This window comes from Narcine bancroftii, chromosome 6 (genome assembly GCF_036971445.1).
Source record: "Narcine bancroftii isolate sNarBan1 chromosome 6, sNarBan1.hap1, whole genome shotgun sequence".
Taxonomy (NCBI): domain Eukaryota; kingdom Metazoa; phylum Chordata; class Chondrichthyes; order Torpediniformes; family Narcinidae; genus Narcine; species Narcine bancroftii.
In genome coordinates this window covers 1,712,730-1,730,948 of record NC_091474.1, presented here as the reverse complement: position 1 = coordinate 1,730,948, position 18,219 = coordinate 1,712,730, and the positions used below count along the sequence as shown (strand labels likewise).

The 18,219-nt window shown below is 46.3% G+C and overlaps 1 protein-coding gene across 10 annotated transcripts in view; it reads right to left on the bottom strand.

Annotated features, from left to right (window-relative positions):
• The window catches only part of ripor3 (RIPOR family member 3), a 186,002-nt gene that overhangs the window by 149,586 nt on the left and 18,197 nt on the right, over nucleotides 1-18,219 (bottom strand). For 6 of the 10 annotated variants that reach the window (XM_069883659.1, XM_069883646.1, XM_069883643.1 and 3 more), the window contains exon 2: nucleotides 2,501-2,613. The exons of 1 other annotated variant lie outside the window; for it this stretch is intronic. The gene's annotated coding sequence lies outside the window, so the exon portion shown is untranslated. Of the gene's footprint in view, nucleotides 1-2,500; nucleotides 2,614-5,200; nucleotides 5,255-18,219 lie in introns of all 10 variants that reach the window. 3 more of the 10 variants (XM_069883648.1, XM_069883649.1, XM_069883644.1) reach the window with 2 other exon arrangements.

Genomic DNA, 18,219 nt, shown 5'->3' with positions numbered 1-18,219 from the left:
ACACAAATATTTACATATGCATAAATTAATTGAAGTAAACATTTTATTAAAAAATCTACACTCATTCACTATATTGCGTTCTCCGACTGGCATTTCTGAACTCTATTACTTATTACCTTATGGGATCATAGACAAAAAAAGTTTCAGAGTTTGGAGGATTTCAGATAAAGGGTACTTTACTGCAAGATTTTTCTTTCAGGCTTACTTCACAGAATCAAACATGACAGTAAGCCCCAGGTACAAAGGATTTTCTGTTTGTCAGCTTGGCTTCTTTCATCGTAGATATCAAACTTAAAGGTAAAAAGCTGAAATGCAATTTTAAAAACTCAAACCAGTTTGTACAACCACTAGAGCATCACTCACGATGGGGGTGCAGACTGCACTGGGTGACACCATCAGAGGGGGCAACACCAAAATGACTCTCTATAAAATTTTTGTGCAGTGTTTCCAGAAATTTATTATTTCTTATAATAATATCCCTGTAGTTAGTTATAACAGCAAAACCATTTTTCATGAGCCCAGCTTACATGCATCAATATACCCTCAAGGCTAAAACTATGCTCATTTACTTTTTGAACCTTCTAATGTGCTCAGATTTCAGATTTATTGTCAGAGTACTTACACGACATTACAAATAACCCTGAGATTCCTTTTTCCTGTGGGCATGGCAGAATTACCACTCATGGGTAGCGCAAAAAACAAACTGTGCATAGCCACACACTGGGTCTCCGGTGGCTGAGGGGGGGTTCATAGGACCATGGGGTTGCTCAGTCTGGGGTTGGGGCAGGGCTCCCTGGGTGTGATCAAGCCTGTTACGCTGCCTGGGATCATAAGGGGAAGGAATACTGATTGGCTAGTAGGGGGGATGGGGGGGGTGGTCCCAGCATGTGCCAGGTTCTGGACAGAAAGTGTCTTCTGCCCATCCTGGTAATCCATGTAAGTGCACAGGAGGCTGGCATGGAAGAGGTGGACTTTCTCGACCAGGGGATCAGTCTTGTGGCTCCTGGTATGCCTCAGGAGGAGGACAAGCCCAGAGGTCATCATCCAGGATGGTAGTGTGGTTCCTGATGCCAACTTCCTGGGGAAGGGAAAGAGTCTTTCGTGCGGGGGAGTGGATAGGCATCCAGCTGGGTAAATCGGTTTATGGCCCAAATATAGTCTATGACCATGCAGTGTTTCTCTCTGCTCCTAACTACTACCACCTGTGCCCTCCAGGGACTGGTGCTGGGTTCTATGAACCCTTCAGCCAGAAGTCATTTAAATTCTACTTTGACAAAGGCTCTGTCCCTGGGGCTATATCGTCTGCTCTTGGTGATGATAGGCTTGCAGTAGTGGGCGAGGTTCTCGAACAGAGGCAGTGGTGGGGCCTGGAGGGTGGACAGGCCGCAGGTTGTGTTCAGAGGGGAGGGCAGGTGGTTTAAAAATTAAGAGTTGCAGACCATGAAAAGGTGGGGGGGGGGGGGGTCTGGGCCTGTCAAACTCCATTTGGACACTCTCGAGCTGGAACTGGAACTCCAGTCCCAGAATGACTGGCACATAGAGCTGCGGCACGATAAGGAGCTTAAAATTCTTGTAATCAGTGCCCCACATAGTCAATGTCACAGTGCAGCTGCCGTGGATCTCAGCCAAGTGGGATTTGGAGGCCAGGGTGACTTTATACTTTGCCAGAGTTACTGTGAGGGAGTAGTGCTGTCCTGTGCCTGGGTGGATGAAGTTCTCCGTGCTCCCGGTATCAAATAAGCAGTTCGTGACGTGACTGTTTACCTCAATGTCCATCATGGCCCTGGCTTGCTGATGTAAACTGTCCTGGTCCAGGGTAATTGAGGCCAACATCTAGTTACTGTCTGATTCACAGCTGTAGTACTGGTTTGTGGACGCCCCCCAAGATAGCTGACCCCATGCCGCACACACAGTGCTGTTCCTCACCACCGGAAGTGATGACAGAAATGGTGCCATCCCGGTTTGCTATCCCCATGGTCCCACTGAGCCATTTCCCATGACTGGAAGTAGGGCCAGAAATAACAAGGTTCAAGATGGCGGTGGCTGCTGCACTACTGGAGGAAGGTTGGGACCTACATACATTCTCATAGTATACTTCTTCCCGCAGGCGGAACATGTCGCGTTTCGGGCTGGGCAGCTCTTACGGGGATATTTAGTGTGGCTGCACAAGTACCACTTCAGGTGCTCGATGGCAGCACGGTGATCTGGAACTCCGCAGCCCAAGATGGCAGCATCCATGCTCCCCATGGGGCGGCCATATTTCCAGAGGAGAAGACCTCCACATTCAGCTGTTCTGTCTCGATACTCTCGCCAGGTCAATGACCCTGGAAGCTTCGATTCCCCTTTTCTAGGAGTCTCTGTCTGATGTGATCAAACTTGAATTCAGACACACTTGTATCACATATCAGTTATTCTAAGTGGACAAGAGCAGAGACATCTTTGTAATCGCAGGCTCAACCTAGCTCCCACAGAACCCACATGTATTCATCCACTGACTCACCAAGCACTTGTCTAAGGCTGTCCAGAAGGTACCTGGCAAAGATGACATTCCCTGGGGTCCGATACGGTCTCTGCGGAGCTCCATTGTAGCTAAGTATTGCAGTCCTTGATCATCTGAAAAACACAGTGGCCGACCTGAGCAAAGAGTAGAACCCGTTTATCTTCCTCACTCTGCACATTGTTTAATCTCATAAAGACGTTGAGGCAGTGCAGCCAGTGATTGAATTTCATGGAGACCTCTGCATAATTAGGGTTGGTGTCCAGTTTATCAGCCCATATTGCCTTGTCCATGGCACAAAAATTATGGTGATTAAATTGTTGTGCTATCAATTAACCACATTAGAATGAGAGTGTGATTAATTGACTTTAATCACCATAAAACATCAGCACATGACACATACTGCTGGCAGGGTTCCAGGCAAGTACTGAGGGAGGGTTTGAGCATAACATCCTTGATGGAGATTCAGTGGGATGAAGTCTCAGGTGTGGGCGGGCCAGCCCATACAGTACATTGATACAGACAGTGCTAATAGCTTTACAGTGGTTCCACCATGGTGAGGAAATCTATGATCCAATTACACAGTGGGATGTTAACTCCCAGGTCTTGGAGTTTGCTGATCGGTTTTGAGGAGATGATGGTGTTAAATGCTGAACTGTAGTTGATAAAGAGCATCCTGATGAATACACCTTTACTGTCCAGGTGTTTCTGGACTTTGTGTAGAGCCAGTGGGCTTCAGGTTGGGGAAAGCCCTGAATAATTTGGTGGGGACCACCACAGCCTTGGTGTACTTGTTCAGATTCACAGCAGAGTCCTTGAACACCTCTCAATCTGCTTAATCGAGGAAGTCCTGTAACCATTCTTCAGCCATTATTACCCAATTACAATGAGAGTTCGAATCACGTGGTTTCTTTCATCTGCATGCACTACAATCACATACTGTTGTTTTCATTGCTGCTGGTCTTTTTATAGACGCTGCTTTTGTCAGATTTTCTGGTACTTTAGCTAAAATATTATGCTAATTAGTATTTGTGAACCTACATCAATAACTTTTTTGAGAATGAAATAATAATTCAAAAGAAGGAGAAAAATCAAAAAAGGGCTTCTGCTCAATTACTAATAATGTGATAACTAATGATGTTGTAATTCAATGTAGAAAGTTTTACAAACAATTTTGTCATTAGAATTCATATAATCTATGAAATATTACATTAAAGCAATTTACAACTATATTTATCACACATTATTCTATATTTTTACAACTATATATGGGGGAGGGGTGACACAGTGAGTTACCGTACTGGGTGACACCAACCCTAGTGACGTTACTGTGTATAATGCAAAAAGACAGCACATTTTAACAACTAAACTTGGCGACAACCAGCTTGCATCCACCACATTGTCAGTACAGGTTGGAAGTACTCTGCTTCATTCAATGGTCGAGTAATTAAGTGATGCTTGTGGCTGTTTCTCATCTATAAATCAGCAAGAAATATCAACATGATAAATTCCATCTTCTCCAATGCTGTCTTCCAGTATGTCCCCGACCAAATGATTGTTGCAGGAATAATCATCACACACATTATCTGAGCTGTTCCTTGAGCTACACAGGTAGAAATTGGGAAAATATTTCTAGTCCATTCATTGTTTATGGAACATTAGCAACAGCTTCAGCAGACAATATGGTTTTGAAAATTTACATAGGAGAGATATCAAAGAATTAGTAATTAAGATTAACAAACTATTCTGACTGCAGCATTCCCTGTCGATGATGTCGATGGTGGGGATGGTTTTGCCTGTGATGTTCTGGGTTTTGTCCACTACCTTTTGCAGGCTTTCTAATCAGAGTCTTGGTGTCTCCATACCAGACCATGATGCAGCCAGTCAATACACTTTCCACCACACGTCTGAAGAAATTTATCTTCAGAAGTAGCACTTACATTGTGAATTAATGGGGGAGGCCAAGCAAAATTTTTGGACTGATATTATTAAAAGGAGCTCCATAAGTTTCAAAGTAAATGCCCTAATGTGCCCATTTGATCTGTAAATGTATTAGTAGTCTTTCATGGTGAGATGTACGAATTTTGTTAATAGTTCAGTGTTCATTAACTCTTCTTTTAACTGTTGACTACAGGATTAAATTCAGGAAACATAATCCTTAAATCAATGTGATGAAATTTAAGTTCTTAGGAGTCACTATCTCAGAGGATCTTTCCTGGACCCAACACACGAATGGCATCATGAAGAAAGCATGTCAGCATCTCTACTACCTCATCAGTTTGCAGAGGTTTACAGATATGTGGTGGAAAGTGTGCTGACTGGTTGCATCACGTTCCAGTATGAGGAGAGCAATACCCCTCCAAATAGTGGCGGACATCACAGGAAAACCCCTCCCCACTATCAAGACCTTCTACAGGGAATGCTGCCATTGGAGAGCAGCAGCATTCATCAAGCATCCACACCACCCAGCACACACTGTGTTCTGGCTGTTGCCATCAGCAAAGAAGTATAGGTGTCCTAACAATCTCAATCAGGGACTCATTTAAGGACTCTTACCCGTGTACTCTATTGATATTTTTATGCTCTGTATAGCATAGTCAGTCTGTTTACATTTATTATCTGTTAATAGTTCTTTATTTATTTACATGCATACACTGTGTACAGGCTATTTTACACTAACAATGAGTGGTAATTCTGTCTCACCTGCAGAAAAATCTGAGTTGTATGTGATGTCATACATGTACTCCAGCAAAAAACCTGAAAGGGAAAGCTACATTGTTTTAACATTTTTGAGCTTAAAATTGTAAAATTTTGGACACGTCCTTTTAAGACACTGGCTCAGCATGGACTTAAGTATCTCGAGCAGATAAAGGCTAAAAATAAATGCAAACAACTTATGCTGTCAAAAAGTAAAACCACCTGTATTTTAAGTGAGACCATTGTTTAATAACATGAAAAACAAGGATGTTAGTAAATTCTAACATTTGTGTTCTCATACACGTGTATATGCAAGTGAAATATAGCATACTGGTCATGTAGAGCTGAAGTTATTTATATTATCAATCTGACCCACCCCCGTTCAAAATAAAGCCTTGTGCATAATTTTATTAGGTCTTTATTGGGCAGTGTTCTGAATACAGGTCTCTGTCTCTAGAAATCTTTTGCTTGATATTCCTTCAGTAATCTACCTTTTGCACCATTTAATTCTTAGCCTTTTGTTGAATTTGAAACAGTTTGTGCATATCATCAAATTTTACTATAAATGGTCCAACAAAGTAAATCAGTTCTTCTTTTAATTGGAGCTAGGCCATAGTGAGAGCAGTTTAAATGTTCATTTTTGACATACAGCACTGAAACAGGCAAATTGGCCCGAGGAGTCCATACCGCCCAATTTAGACCCCATTAACCTATACCCCATCAGTATTAGCTGACCAGTAAGTTTATTGATACTGTTACAAGCCCAGAGGACCCCAAAACCCAGCAGCAATAGATATTCACCAAGACAAATGGTTACTTAAACAAAAGTTGCTTTTAATTATCATGAAAACAGGATCAAACTTTAACTTATCACTATTGACTTAACTAACCGAACTTAACCCCCTTCTAATTCTAAGCACGCGTGTATGTGTGTGTACGTTCAGAAAAGTTCTTTGATTCACAGTCCAATCTCACCTCATTCCACCAAATTCACTGGTTGCAGGCATGGTGTGCTGTTAGACAGATTCAGACACACACAAGGTAAAGACTATACAACAGGCTTTAATCCACAAAGACTTCCATTGAGCCAGGCTGGCTGTAGCTGCAGTAACTCTGAGTGAGCTTCAGGAGGCCGGCACAGGCTTATACACCCGGAGGATGATTGACAACCGACCGGGTGGGGCTTGATCCCTTCAGGCCGACTGATTGACAGCCCAGCCAAGTGTTGTCCTGTCCCCTTCCTTCAAGAACAGAGGTTCCCCCTGCAGTAAGCTGGTGGTGTACCACCACATTCACCCCCTTCTTTAAAATTGTCCCGGAGTGGGGACAGTAATAAGGAATCATACACACTATATACATATAATATTTACAGGTTGAGACGATCTGGAGGCCACCAGGGTCTCTGTGACCATCTTAGGACAGGCTCATGGTCACTGGTTGGAGGGGAAATGGGGGGGCTGGTGGCAAGGGTCTGTATGGCTGGTGTGGTGCCGCACGGAGGGGTGGCCGGGGTCAATGTGTGAGGGTCGCATTGGGTGGGTGGGGGTTGCGGGTTCATCCCCCAAGGCTGAAGCGGGCCACTGGAGGTCGGGGTCCTGCGCGTCCCATAGCTGCCTGGGGATGGGGATGTATGCCCAGTCAGCGTCATCCTGGGCTGGAGGGTGGCGTGGTGTGGTGGGTGCTCCTACTGGTGCCAGATCCCTGGTTGAGACACTGCCGAACCTAACATAAGCGTAGTAATGGTTTGCATGTAGGAGGAAGACCTGCTCGACCAGGTCTTCGGCCTTGCTTATGCAGGAGCACCAGTCCCAAGGACATGAGCCATACTGGGAGTGACATTCCAGTCGCCGACCTCCTGGGGAATGAGAACAGATGTCCGTGTAGGGTCTCGTTGGTAGCTGTGCACAGCAGTGACCGAATGGCGTGGAGCACCTCCGGCAGGGCATACTGCCAGTACTCAGCTGCCCTGAGAGCCAGGAGGACTGCCTTCCAGACAACCCCATTCTTGCGTTCCACTTGCCCATTTCCTCTCGGGATATAGCTAGTTGTGTGACTGGTCGCGATGCCCCTTGCTGTCAGGTACTGGTGCAGCTCGTCACTCATGAAACTAGACCACCAGTTGCTGTGGATGAAGGCGGGGTAGCCAAACATGGTGAAAATCTGCCCCAGGGCCCTGATGACGGTGGGCATGGTGATGTCCGGGCAAGGGATAGCAAAAGGGAAGGGTGAGTTCTCGTCCACTACTGTGAGGAAGTAGAGGTTTCGGTTCGTGGAAGGCAGGGGCCCTATGAAATCCATGCCGAGACGCTTAAAAGGCTGGGTAGCCTTTACAACTGGAGCAGGCAGAAGAAGCGGTGTTTACACTCCGCGCAGACCCAACAGGCCTCGGTCATGTCCCTGACGGTGTACGGTAGGTTTCAGGACTTAATAAAATGGTACAACCTGGTGACACCCGGATGGCAGAGGGACTCATGCAATGCCTGCAGCCTGTCATTGTGCATAGATGTGCAGGTGCAGGAGAGGGCATCGGGGGAGTCGCTAAACTTCCCAGTGCGGTACAGGATGTCGTAACTGTAGGTTGCCCGCTCGACTCTCCAGCGCAGGATCTTGTCGTTCTTGATCTTGCTCTTGTGGGTAGTGTTAAAAGTGAATGCCACGGCCCGCTGGTCTGTGAGGAGGATGATTTTCCTTCCACAATCGCCTGGGTCACCTTTTCAATGGGGGAGTGCCCTAGCTCGAAACCGAGGAGGCTCCTGGAGAAGAAAGCGACGGGGCACCCCCCCTTGGTTGAGGGTAGCAGCGAGGGCCACCTCAGAGGCATCGCTCTCCTCCTGGAAGGGGTAGTCCTCATCCACAGCCTGCATCGTGGCGTCCGCGATATCTTGCCAGATGCAGGTGAAGGTTGCTTGTGCCTCGGGTGGGAGGGGAAAAGTTGTGGCTTCGGTCAGAGGGCGGACCTTGTCCGAGAAGCGAGGGACCCACTGCGAGTCATAAGAGAACAGACCCAGGAACCTGTGGGGGCCCTTTAGCGTGGGGGAGAGGGGTAATTCCATTAATGGGTGCATCATTTCTGGATCTGGGCCGACGACTCCGTGGGCCACGATGTACCCCAGGATGGCGAGGTGGGTGGTGCTCCTTGTTGTAAGTGAGGTTCAGCTCCCCGGCCGTCTGGAGGAATTTCTCCAGGTTAGCATCATGGTCCTGCTGGTCACAGCTGCAGAGAGTGACGTTATCCAGGAATGGGAACGTCACCTTCAGCTTGTGCCGGTCTACCATGCGATCCATTTCCCGCAGGAAAATGGAGACCCCGTTCGTGACCCAAAAGGGAACTCGGCGGAACTAGTACAGGCACCCATCCGCCTCAAATGTGGTGTAGGCCTTGACCTTCGGGTGGATGGGGATTTGGTGATATGCCAACTTCAGATCAATCGTGGAGAAAACTCAGTAGTGGCCTATCTCGTTCACCACGTCGGCGATCCTCGGCAGGGGTTAGGCATCTCGCTGGGTGTAACGATTAATGGTCTGGCTGTAATCCACGACCATCCTCAGCTTACTTTCCCCTTTGACAACCGGGATGGGCTCTCAAAGGGCTGTTACTGGGCTCCATGACGCCTTCCGCCAGGAGTTGCCGCACCTCTGCCTTGATGAAGTCTCTGTCTGCGGCGCAATAGCACCTACTTCCGGCGGCGATCGGTTTGCAGCTTAGTGCAAGATGTAGAAAGAGTGCCAGTGGGGTGATGCACAGTGTGGAGAGGCCGCAGGTTGGTCGGGGCTGGTAGGTTGGCGTGCTGCGTAATGTGAGTGGAAGTTGGGGCACCCCGAAGGCAAGGGTGACACTCTGCAGGTGGCACTGGAAATCTAGACCCAGGAGGAGTGGGGCGCAGAGTTTGGGCATAACCAGAAGCCTAAACCTTGTGTAAGTTTCCTCTCCCACAGTTATATCGGCCATGCCCGAGGGTATCAACAGTCTTATCCTTGGCGGCGAGGGCAATCTAGCAGGTGGTGGGTTGGAATTTTAATCTCAGGGAGTGGGCCAAGCTCGGGTGAATGAAGCTCTCAGTGCTGCCACTGTCGAACAGGCACTTTTTTACCTGTCCTTTGACTTGCACATCCATCATCGAGTGCCCAAGGTTGTGAGGGACATCCCTGGTCAGCATGGTGGCGGCCAGGACTGTCTCGGAGTCGGAGTCACTGTTCTCCAGCTGTGTGCAGCTATTTCTGGCTTCCGGAGCGTCAGGAGGGCGGCCTAGTTCTCGCCCATGCTGACCTCGTCAACATCTTGCGGCAGCCGATGGCACCCGGAGGCATGGGGAGCATCAGTAGGGCGGCCTGGTCATCGTCCATGTTGACCACGTCGATCTCAATGTCATTAGGGGCCCTCTATGTTGGCCGCTGCCTGGCCCAAGATGGCAGCGGCATGCGGGGGCCCTCTGTGTGGCTGGCCTCCTTCCCCAGTCATGTCTGTTGTGCCAGGGGAAGTGACCTCATCACGGCCGGCAGCAGTGATGTCATTCCGTCAATCGGAAGTGATGTCACACACCGGAAATTACATCGCTGTAGTTCTCGCCATGTGGCGCTGGCAAGGGCGGGGGCTGGTGTAGGTGCTCAGGGCACACGCTGCAACAGTCGCTGGTGGGGCCAAATGTTGCACCGTCAAAGTCGGGGAAGGCAGAAGTCATCACGGAGACAATGGCGTGACCTGGCACGCGCACGTGGGGGGTTCCGTGGGGGAGGTGGGGTGGTCATAGAGGGTCGCTGAGCTGTCAGCACGTTTTAGAGGCACACTTTTGCAAAGTGGCCTCTCTTGCCACATTGGGTACAATACTGGCTAACAGCTGGGCAGTTTTGGCGCGATCGTCGATCGGACCCTCATCAGGACCCACAGTACTTACAGGGGCGTCAAGAACCTGCTGCAGTGACGTTCTCCTCCCCAGCTCGGTCTGGGGCTGCAGCTGCAGTGTGAGAGGGCCATGAGGGAGCCTGGGGGAACCTGTAATCGAAGGCTTCGACATGCAGGGCTGCTGCTTCCTGGGTTTGGACCACTTCCACAGTCCTGGTTAGGGCATAGATGTCGTCCTCCAGCAGCTTCTGCCGTATGGCCCTCGAGCTTAGCCCTCAGACGAAGGCGTCCCAAATCAGCCTCTTGACATCCTCTACACCTACCCTGGGTTCAGCCAGACACGGTCGGGAAAACTCTCGCAAGTGTCCCAGGTCAGACACAGCCGTCTCCCCGGGTTGCTGGGCTCAGGTGTTGAGGATGTACCTTGCACAGACTGCATTCATGTGGGGCTTGTACAAGTTCTCGAGAGTGTCCATTGCGCTCTTGTACATGGAGCAGCATTTGGTTGCTTGGAAGGCATGGGAACCCAGCTTTGACCTGAGTAGGATCAACCTCTTCCAATCCAAGTCCAGGATGCCGCCTTTGTGTGCCTTGATGACCACGTGCTGCCAGTGTGTCTGGGCTTCCAGGTGACGTGGGTCGACTTCGAGGTTTCCTACGCACAGGAGTTTTTCCATGGCAGCCGTGGTAAAATTTTGTGGATTAAATTGTGAAGCTTTGTTAGACAGAATCAGACACACACAAGGCAAAGACTATACAACAGGCCTTAATTCACAAAGACTTCCACAGAGCCAGGCTGGCTGTAGCTGCAGTAACTCTGAGTGAGATTCGGGAGGCCGGCGCAGGGTAATATCCCGGAGGGTGATTGACACCCATCCGGGTGGAGCTTGATCCCTTCATGCCAACTGATTGACAGACCGGCCAGGTGTTGTCTTGTCCCCTTACCTTCCTGCAGGTACAGAGGTTGCCCCATGCAGTAGGCTGGGCAATTCTTATATTGTGCATAGAATTTAATATTTATAAAGTTCATCAGGCTTTGGTGCTTGAAAGGTAAACGGTTATAGCTCAGGAAGGTTCTTGTCAGTTTTCAGAGAGATTTGTTGTTCGCTGGACACCCACAGCTGATTCATTTTTAATCAGCCACTTCAGTGTCTTGCCAAAGAAACTTGTCCCCTCAGGGTTCTCCAGATGATAACCTCTTTCATGTCCCCACAGAGTTCCTTTTTGTTTCTCTTATTTCAAGTGAAACATTAGACAGTCAGTCCTCTCCTCTTGTATAACCACAAGGGCTTTGACCAGGCTGGATTAAGCACTCACAACCCATCTTCCAAATGGGGTTTTCCACAAGCTTGCCAGCTTGTCCTATTCCAGTCCCAGCTGCTGCTGCTGACTGTAAAACTGCAGAACTGATCTGTCTCTTTCTCTCTCTGAGAGAAAAGCTGTTTGACTCTCTCTGCTTGCAAAACCACATGACCCTCTAAGAACAGCAAGTTCCACTACAGACAGTCTGCAGCTCCAACAAGCTCTTTCATCTGTTGCCTTTTTGTAAACAATAATCCATTAATGAAGTCTCTTGGGCACTCTCCAAAGCTTTAGCAAAGACTCTGGGGCCGACTTGTCTAGCATGAGCAGAGCTCCAGCATTTTAAATAAAATCTGTTTTAAAGTGTTTGTATGTGACCTACACTAAAAAAAACCTGTCCCAATTTATCTCCCAAAAACATATCTATTTACAAAACAAACACAACATAATCTGTCACAATACTGAATTTGAGCTCTTACAGCCTCACTAACAATTAAAATTAACACTAAGATATATCCACTGTGTTCTTTGAAGCATCTCAGCAAGCGGTTGAATCTTCTCTGAATGACCATGTAAATTAGACAAAAAAATATGGTAAGCTGTTCAATTGTTCTGAGAGTTTCTTAAAACATGGCAACTCCAAAAAGGATGTAGTGTGCTGATGTGTTGAAATTGGCTTATTCCAGAATATGAATCAAACTTACTAATTTATGAAGCGATGAGTGAAGACCATTTTAGTAGCCTATGGAAAGTGTTTCATTCAACAGTGACTTAGAGAAATTTATCATCCTATTGTAACAGTTCAACCTAATGAAACAACGTTCTCCAGTCTTCAGTGCAAAAACAAACCAAACACGATATGTATAAAGAAATACACCACACCAAACTAAAAATAAAAATTATGAATAAATCGATAGTAGAGTCACAGAGTTATTTTAACAGTTCAGCATTTGTTCAGCAGTCTCACTGCTCATGGGAAGTAACTGTTCCTTGGCCTGGTGATTCTGGCTTCAATAGTTCTGTATCTCTTCCCTGATGGGAGTTGCTGAAAGATGCTGTATATGGGGTGGTGGAGGCCCTCATGGAATTTGCAAGCCATCTTTAAACAATGATACCAGTCAATCATATTGATAGTTGGCTGGGGAGGAGGACATGAAGACCCCAGTGATCTTCCTTGCCACTTTTATGGTCCTTCAATTGACCTTCAATCCAATGCTCTACAGCAACTGTACCAGTTGGTTCTCAATACCAACCAAATGTTTCTTTTCCATTTTGAGTTATAGTGGGTCAGAGATTCATCAGAGATAGTAGGGATGTTAGATTTTAATCAAATCCTTGAATCCTTCCTTTGTCCATCTGATAAGCTTCCATATTACAGTTCTGAATCGGATGCTGGATTTTGGAGTCTGACATTAGGTTGTGTTGAATGGAGCCCTCTTAACGTTGCTGGCATGGAGTAACTGAAGCCTCAATCCTGAGGATGTTAAGGTAGGAGAGGATGCGGACACTGATTTGCATGCCCTTCCTGTAAATTTTGGAGGAGGTTCTGGAGACAGCAATGGTGATGTCTTTCCAGTGCCCGAAGGGGTTTGTTGTAGTAGTCCTCCTCTCAGAACTGATAGGAGGGAAGTGATTGCATGACACAACATGAATTTTGTGCTGTGTCTGAACTTGTGATATTTGAACATCCCTTTCTCGAAAATCTGTGGTGGTGCATTGGAATTGGTGATGAATTTTGTCATCAATGCCTTCCGTTCCTAAGAGTTGGATCCCAAGATCAGAGAAGTGGTTCTTTTTTTTGCCACTGTTTCATTATTATAAACAGAGAGTACTGTGATATGGCAAGGGCATGTTGGGAGAGGTCCTTTGACATGTGGATTTTGAATGTGATGCCTTTTTGTGCTTCAGTGACTGAATTAATAAGGGCTTGGAGCTCCACCTTAGAGCATGCCGAAACACAAGTGTGTCCAATGTCTTGCAGCTTACCCACTGAGATGTGTGGTACCTTATTACTGGAGTTTCATAGAGGTTGAGCAGTTTGCCAGTCATTCTGAAGGTTAGCTGCCCTCTATTTTGGTCATAAAAAGACTTTCATCTTGTCTGCTCTGCCAAGAAAAGACAGGGCTGCTTAGATGAGAATGGGCAGGAATTCAATAAACGGACAAGCCAAAAATGTCAGGTATTCCTGAACGAGAAGCTCCACTTTTCCTCAAGGGAAAAAATCCTCCATAAGCACCTAGAGGCAGTCCAGAGTAAGACTAATAAACTAAACAAAGCACAGTGGGGTAGTGACTGACCAGCAAGCCGAAACAACATGCATAATGAAAGTTAAAAAGGATACATGTTACTTTTTTTCCCACCATCTATGCATTAACAAGCATTAGAAAGTTAGTGACAATCCTGGACATAATCAGTTAATCTAAATAGATGAATTCAAGTGAGTCAATATACAGTATATGGGCATCACAGCACAGTGGTTAGAACAATGCTGATACAGCACCAGGTGACCCAGGCTTGAGTCCGGCGATGTCTATAATGAGATTACTACTTGAGTTTCCTCCAGGTGCTTCAGTTTCCTCCCACCCTTCCAAACGCACCAGGGTTGAGGGTGAATTAGAATATTTGGGTGGTACGGGCTTGTGGGCCAAAAGGGCTTTTTACCGTGAGGCATATCCAAATGGTGCATTTGGCTGAAGGAATACAGCTCCAACATCAATGAAGAAGCTTGATACTAGCCAGGACAAAGCAGCCTGCTTGATTATTATTCATCTAAGTATGCAGATGGTGTGATTGTAGTAAAATCATAGAAATGCTGGAGGAACTCAGCAGGTCTCACAGCATTCATTAGAAGTAAAGATATACTGCATAACTGAGGTTTTGGGCCCAAGGCCTTCTTCAAGGGTTGAGTAAAAAGCAGGCTGGTGCCTGAATTAAAAGGCTGGGAAGAAAGGCCAAGGGGAAGAACACAGAATGCTGAGCAAGGGCAAAGGAGGCAGAGGGAAAAGGAAAAAGAGAGGGAGAGAGAGAGGAAAAGAAACATTGAAATAGATGCATATGGGGTGGAGGGATGGTAACAGAAAGAGGAGACATTCATGTTAATGCCATCTGGTTATAGGATGCTCTGACTGAATATGAGGTGTTGTTCCTCCAATTTGTGTATGGTCTCAGACTGGCAGTACACGAGACCATGGACAGGCATGTCAGCAAGGGAATGGAGTGAGGAAATTGAAATGGGTGGCCACTGGGAGATCCACGCTATTGCGCAGACAGAGCTGAGATGCTCAACAAAGTAATCTCCCAGTCTGTAAAGTTTCTCCGATGTAGAGGAGAGCACAATGGGACCACTGCAGATTCATGTGAAATATTCACTTGGAAGGACTATTTGAGGCCCTGAATGGTGGTGAGGGAGGAGCTGTGGGTGCAAGTGCAGCATCTCCTATGGTCACAGAGGAGGGTGCCGAAGGGGGCGATTGGAGAGAAGGGAGGAGTGGATGAGGAAGTCAGGGAGGGAGCAATGGATTATTTATCCACTCTCTAAACAATAATTTTCTCCACCATTAGCAATCTAGTGTCCTCTCTGCATTGCATTTAACTCACCTGAAGTTGATCTGAAAACATTAACGATAATTATAGTACATGCAAATTTACTGTGCCTTCAAAACAGAAAGTAGTATTACAAGATTAATATTTGGTGAGGTTTATAAAACGACACAACTTTATAACCATACAGCTTTAAATAATTCAAAATGATTCCATTCCAAAGATTTATAGTCTGTTGCGTGAACATATAACATAACATAACAATTACAGCACGGAAACAGGCCATTAGGCCCTTCTAGTCCGCACCGAACCAAACACCCCTTTCTAGTCCCACCTCCCTGCACAATGCCCATAACCCTCCATCTTCTTCTCATCCATATACCTGTCCAACCTTTTCTTAAATAATACAATTGACTCCGCCGCCACTATTTCTCCCGGAAGCTCATTCCACACGGCTACCACTCTCTGAGTAAAGAAGTTCCCCCTCATGTTACCTCTAAACCTCTGCCCCTTAATTCTTAACTCATGTCCTCTTGTTTTAATCTTTCCTCCTCTTAACGGAAATAGTCTATCCAGATCCACTCTGTCTATCCCTTTCATAATCTTAAATACTTCTATCAAATCCCCTCTCAACCTTCTACGCTCCAAAGAATAAAGACCTAATCTGTCCAATCTCTCCCTATACTCTAGATGCTTAAACCCAGGTAACATTCTGGTAAACCTTCTCTGCACTCTCTCCACTGGAAAGACATGACCAATAAAAATGAAACAGCGTTTATACTGGAAACCTTCTAAAGAATTTTGCGTCAAAAGAAGGAAGCTGGAAGCACCAAGAACTTTAAAAAAAAATGGTAAACAGTCAGACTCTTCAGGACTTCTTTATTTAGGTCAATGCTGACCTTCAAACTCGGCACCATTTTAAAAAGAAAACTGCATCTCTTCATTTCCATTACATCCAGAAATCTATTGGTATCCGATTTGAATTAATTCAACAAATAAGCCTTCAGAACAATGCAGGGTAGAGAATTTCAAGCTTGATATCATCTGAAGAAGAAAATGCTTCCTCATCTCAATCGTAAATGGCTTACCCCTCATTTTCAAAACTGTAGCCTATGGTTCTTGACACCCCAGCCCACCCCAGGTAACATCATCCCTGCATTTTTCCTTTCAAGCACTTCAATTTTGTAAATTTAAATGAGATCTTTCTCTTACAAGTCTCAGAGTACAGTCTGAATCTACCCAAGCTGTCATTATATTGTGAATCTGTCATGGATGGATACAAGCTAATGAATATCAAATTGATAGACAAGGGTGGTGCTGTTGTGGACTGCTACAATTACCTCTACCTTGCCGAGGCCCGGCAACAGTTCTCCTCTTACTTACCCCTTGAATAGGGTCCCATCAAGAAACATCAAGCCACCGTCTCCTGCACCATCACTCCAACCTGCCCCCTCCCCACCACCACTGCTTCTCACCTCTCGTTTCCCAGCCCCATACTGCCCAGCTCCATCTCTTACCAATTGTTTCGATGGACCCATTGTTTCCTCAAGCTCCTGCTCCAGTGAACTGGTATCATCTTTCCTTGACTTCATTTCATCTCCCCTGGCCAATCCCTTCCTACCAACATTGGCAATACCTCACATGCCCTCCATCCCTTCAATAACTTAGTTTTCTGACTCGACCTCCACATTTTCACCATGGACGTCCAATCTCTATACCCCTCCATTACCCATATTGAAGGTTTCAAAGTCCTTCATTGTTTTACCAAAAATAGACCCAACCAGTCCCCTTCCTCCACCACCTGCCAGAACTTGCTTTCCTTTGACTCATCCCGTTCTATCCAAGTCATAGGGATAGCCATCGGTACCCACTTGGGACCCAGGTTTGCCTGCTTTTTTGTTGGCTATGTGAAGCAATCCATGCTACAAGCCTGCACATGCAAGGCTCCACAACTCTTCCTCTGCTATATCAATGACAATATTGGTGCTGCCTCCTGTACCCAAAGTGAGTTCATCAACTTTGCTGCTAACTTTCACCCCAACCTCAAATTCACTTGATTCAACTCTGGCAACACCCTCCCCTTTTGTCTCTATCCTGGGAGACAAATTCTCAAGATATTTTCAACAAACTTCAACTCCCACAGCTACCTCAACTACAGACCCTTTCCAATGTAAGGATCCCATTCTTTTCTTTCAATTCCAGGATCAGAATTTATTGTCATGAGCATGCCTCATCTCTGTTGCATCTGCTCCCGGGATGAGGACTTCAATTTCAGAACATCTGAGATGTCCTCCTTCTTCACAAAATGTGGATTTCCTCTTGACTGTCATTAACTCAGCCCTTACTTACATCTCCTCTATGTCCCACACATCTGCCCTGAGATGCAATAAGGACTTATCCTCACCTACCAACCAACCAGCCTCTGCATCCAACATATTATCCTTCATAATTTCTGCCACCTACACTATGATCCCACCGCCAGACACATCTTCCCCTATCCTTCCCTTTCTGCTTTTCACTGGTACCATTCCATCTGGGACTCCCTTGTTCACTCATCGCTTTCCACCAATCACTCCCTTATGACCTCAAGAAATGCTATACTTGTGCCCACATCTCCTCCATCACCAACAGTCCTTCCAAGTGAAGCAAACACTTCACATGAATCTGCAGGGGTCATCTACTACATCCGGTGGTCCTGTTTTGGACTCCTCTATGTAGCCTGGGAGACCGTTTAATTGAGCACCTTCACTCTGTTTGCTGCAATAACAGGGACATCCCAGTGGACAACCATTTTAATTCCACACACCAACATGTCTATCCATGTCTCATACACTGCCAAGCCTAGGCTAACCACAAATCGGAGGGACAACACTAGGTTAGTAGATTAATTGGTCACAAGGTGTATTTGGACAGCATGGGTGCATTTGCTAGAAGGGCCTGTTACCATGCTGTATTTTTTTAAATTAAAAAAATCACCTAATATTCTGCATGGGCACTGTCCAATCAGAACTTCCATTAAACCCATACCTTTCCCCAAGTCTCCCTCTTTCCATATCCTTCCATCTCCCTTCTTCCAGCTACCCACCCCCTTCCCTTTCCATTCAGAGAGCTACTCCCTCCCATCACTTCCACCTTTTTCTTCTTCTTCTTCTACCCTCACCTATATCCACCTATGATCTGTTACCTGTTAGCCTGTGCTCCTCCTCTTGTCCCTTCCTCCCTCCATCTTTTATTCAGATACCTGCCTGCATTTTGCTCATGCCTTGATGAAGGGCTCAGGCCCAAAACATTGTTTACCCTTTACTTCCTATAGATGCTGTGTGACCTCCTGAGTTTCTCCAGT